Source organism: Triticum urartu, chromosome 3 (genome assembly GCF_003073215.2).
Source record: "Triticum urartu cultivar G1812 chromosome 3, Tu2.1, whole genome shotgun sequence".
Classification (NCBI taxonomy): domain Eukaryota; kingdom Viridiplantae; phylum Streptophyta; class Magnoliopsida; order Poales; family Poaceae; genus Triticum; species Triticum urartu.
In genome coordinates, this window is record NC_053024.1 from 502,509,846 (window position 1) to 502,514,267 (window position 4,422).

Below are 4,422 nucleotides of genomic sequence, written 5' to 3' on the forward strand. Positions count from 1 at the left end.
ATAAACTGATCTTATAATTTGGTTCGGGTTCTTTGGTCTATTACGAAAAATTAATATAATCATTTTGTTGTATTTGATTATGTAGACTTTACTATATGGAGACTTAGACTCTAGATGGGTGTAATTGAGTTATTTTTGGTTCCTGTCATATGAAAAATGATTTGAGCATTCGTTAATGAATTACATGAGGATGAATTGTATGTTGTCTGTTGTAATCGAATTGAAGAAATGGGTTGTTGCTAATTTGATATTAATCGGGATATAATGATGGAATGTGTAAGTGATTGAAGTATGGATGATGTTTGGCATTGTAACTATTGAGTAGCACTGTTCATTAGTCTGCTATATGGATGTACCGTGAATTTATTTTGAGTTTATGTTGTGTGCTATGTGATTTTGTGGTGAATATTGTTCTTTCTTTCATGATATTATATGCTGGGCCTTATGGGATTTTACACCTCCGGCTCCAAAGACCTCCTGATCGATTACTGGGTCTTTGCGAGTTGCTATGAGCAGACGTCTTTTGGTCTCTACACGCGGGGGAGAGAAGCATTGTTGGGGTGCTAGAGTAAGATGCGTTTCGGAGGACTGAAGAATTTGGTATTTGTCGTGATGACGGAGATTCGTGTGGTATGGACGACCGGGGAGAAGGTTGAATTATAGTATTGCGTGTAGTATGTAGGTTGTAAGACATGGTGACCATGTGTTTGGGTTGGGTATTTGAGGGAATCTTAGGGGTGTCATGCGGAGGGGTCGGAGAGGTATGGTTCTACGCGGCGGCCGTCATGCGGTAATGTGGTCAAGCAACTAAAAGGTAAGTACACTTGGCGATAGCATTGCCTAACTCTAGTGAGGTGCTTGCTAGGTTAGGGGCGTGTTATCGTATAGCAACGGAATAACGGTGTTAAGGTATTTTCGACTGTGTGGTGATGGTATTTTACGAGACTGTTGAAGCTGGTAAGATATCGAACTAGGATTGGAGATTTTGCCGGGCGATGGAGATGGAAAGTCGGCGAGACTTCTGTCGTGTTGTTATCTATACGTGGGAGCAGTCTATTGATGTTACGATTTGGCAACAAATGGGATTTACGCGTGATCTTGTATGGGTTCGAAGTGCCGGGTCTCTGAGCTAAAGCTCTTCGGGTAGAATAAGTGTGAGGCAGATTTTTTGCAATTATAGCAATGGAGCGATACTCATGTTCTCTTAGATGTTGAGTTTGTTATTGTGTGGGATGTTAGTTCCAGGACAGGTGTCACGGAATGATATACGGTCTTGACGGATCAAAGTCGATTGATCTTACGATAAACCGTCTGAAGATACACTTTAGATGAGGGATCGGAAATATTGAAGGATTACTAACAGCGCTCTTAATGGATTAGTGCTGGTATAGGATCATGTTAATTTATTTAGTGTTATGGAGTAATTGTTTGTAGTTCACTTATGTGATGGATAGATGATAGTATATATTAGCTGGAGTGAAGAGAGTGATGAATTTGGTAGTAATAAAGAGATATGGTGGATAGTTGAGATAGCTAGATATTTCATTTTAGCTGTGAACATGAGAGGAGAGATTTTTTTAGTTTCGAATAAATGGATTGATTAAGATTATTTTTCTTGACATAAGAGAAGAAGAATGTTGTATATATTTTTTGATGAATACTATGTTCAAGATATAGGGGAAGTTGCTATATAGCGAGAGATTTTGAATATCATGCGATTTTATTATACAGGGAGTATATATTTATTTGGTAGACCGAAGGTGTTATTATCCAGAACCAAAGTGGAAGTAGTTAAATAGATAGTTTATCTGGGTAAACTTATGTAGGAGTGGATATCAATGAGGAGATAGAGTTGGAATTACAATAGGAATAGATGGGCTTTGAGTGTTGAAGAATAAGAGAGAAAAGCAACGGTGACTCTCGAGCAGTAGGCTGAGATTGGCTTTGCACTCCCTTCTCGTAGTTTGGTATCACTATTTGTGTTGGCAGGTTATGGATTAAGGTTGTTTGGCGTGAGAACGTATACATCCTGTCTCTCATTGATATAATGAACGAGTTGCTCTGAACGGAGATGCATTAGCAACAATATAGTTGAGTATTTGGGCCAAAGTGAGGGGTAATAAGTTTTCTGAGTGTAGGTCCATAGAGGAGGATATGGATACCGGACTCATCCTGGGGGCAGCGGCAGATAATTTAGTTTGGGAGTGAGTCTAGTAACTTCAACCTCATAGTCTGGTTTACTATATTCTGAGGCAGAAGTGCGCAAAGTGTTTAGACAAGTAATTATATGAACATCAGGTGGATGATAGATAAATGGTAGATGTCAAGGTGAAGATGATAATCTTTTAGGTTATGGTGAGTGCGTAGTGAGAAAACGTAATAATGAAGCAAATCGGCGGTTAAGATTGAATCTGTGATGAGAATTTAGGCAGTGTAGATATTCATGTAATCGTAAGTGGGTTGAATTGTGGAGTTGGAAGGAGTTGATATGTAGCAGAAGGAGTTAGTCTGACGGCATGGACTTCAGAGCTTATAGGGGGTATACATAGTAAAGAATGGTGTAAAGAGTTTTATATATAGACCGTCGTGCCTGACGGAAACTCTGATATAGGTCAGTTCATTGAAGTTAGGCATTTGGTATTGTGAAGATTTTCGATTGCTGGATAAGAGGCGGTGTTAAGTGGTATTGTTCTCATTCGATCTTGAGCCTGACGTGGGTGAGTTCGAACAATACGGAGGTGCGCAGGGTTGTTGTTATATGTCCTTGATCGGATTGGAGGTTGTGGATGAGTGGATTGTCAGACTTACTCGGGTTTTCTTGTAGTCGGTTGTGTTAAGTGATTGCTTCTGCGGAGTTTTCGATCGTTTTAGGCAAGGTAATGTGGCGTTTAAAGAACACAAGGTATTAGGCCTGGCGTAGCTTTGGGTTTATATTCTAATGAACTAATCATTGACTATCTATCGGTTAGGTTATTTAATCGCATTAGGCATTGAAGCTGCTACATGATGGGTTGCGTGTCGGGTAGGTATTGATAAGTTATTTTTTCAGAAAAATTTAGGTTTGTATTGAATTGTAGTATATTGCTAATAAATCATAGCTTGTGATGTCATTTTTGAAATTTTTACGGACGTTGGCTTGGGAAGATAGTTGTCACGAATAGAACAGCTAGATTGGAGATTGTTCTTATATTGCTTCAAAAGGCTTTCACAATCCATTATTTTATGTTCCAGAATGAGGTTTGTGGTGTTGAGAATTATGTTTTGAAAATATGAATTTAACGAGGTTCTGGTGCTTTCATCCGTCATATCATTGGTTGCTTTGGGACGGTTTTTTTTTTTTCAGAAGTTTTCAAGTGTATGACACTTGCCTTGTGATCTGTGTGCATTTTTCAAGCCTAAAGGCGAATATTTAGAGTCGCATAAGTTGGTGTGTTCGTGATTCTACAAGAGAGGGCGAATTTTCGGCGGCTGAATCGAGTTTCTTTTCGAATTGTATGTTTGTTGTTGGGATTCTCATGTATGTTGAAATGTATTGCATGAAAGTATCTTGGGTAGAATTTTGAAATTCGTTGTGAACAGAAATTAAAGCATTGGCGGGCTAATCTGTTGTGATCATTTGCTTTTTTGAGATTAAGTAGCTCTTTATTAGCTACAGTTTTTTTACGTGTAGACTGAATCGTTCGTTTTAGGCTTTAGGATATATTGGTCTATTTTTTGTTGACTTATTTGCTTTGATCTATTAATATCTCTGATTGGAGGATTAGGTTTGGATGTAACGAAATGATCGTTGAATGATTGAAACAGCTGTATGGTATCAGGGGAGTTTTAGGCGTCGCAACAGCTTAAACGGGCAATTTTTGTATATGTGGCTTTGCGATGCTAGTTTACATTTGTTTAACTGAATTGTCACGAGTGGAGTGTTATGTTTTTATTGGTAGAGTCAGTTTGGGTACATGGTAAGACCGCCCTAAGGTAAATGTTCGCGATCTGGGTGGTTTTGTGACCTTGAAGCAACTGAGGGAAGAATATCAAGTTTTTATTGGGGTTCTTGGAATTCATGTTTATGGAGTACGTCCTGAGCGGAAGGAGATCGAGGTTCGCGGTGGCGGATTGGTTTTTGATGATAAGAGTATAAAGGTTTTAGTGGGATCTTGCGCTTTGCGAGTTAAAATTGAGCAAGATGGGTACTTTTAATACAACTCTTATGATTTGAGACGTCAGTCGCAGTTTCAATCACTATTTATGAAGTATGCCTGTTGTCGTTATTAGTAAGGATCTATTGGCATGTTTGTGGAGTACTCTTTATCTGTAACAGGGAAAGAAATGACTGGGTTTCAGAGGATTGGAGGATTATTTGGCCGTGGAGGGATGTGCATGGTCTTCATGCATTTATGGTTCTGTACCGATGAAAGTACACAAGGA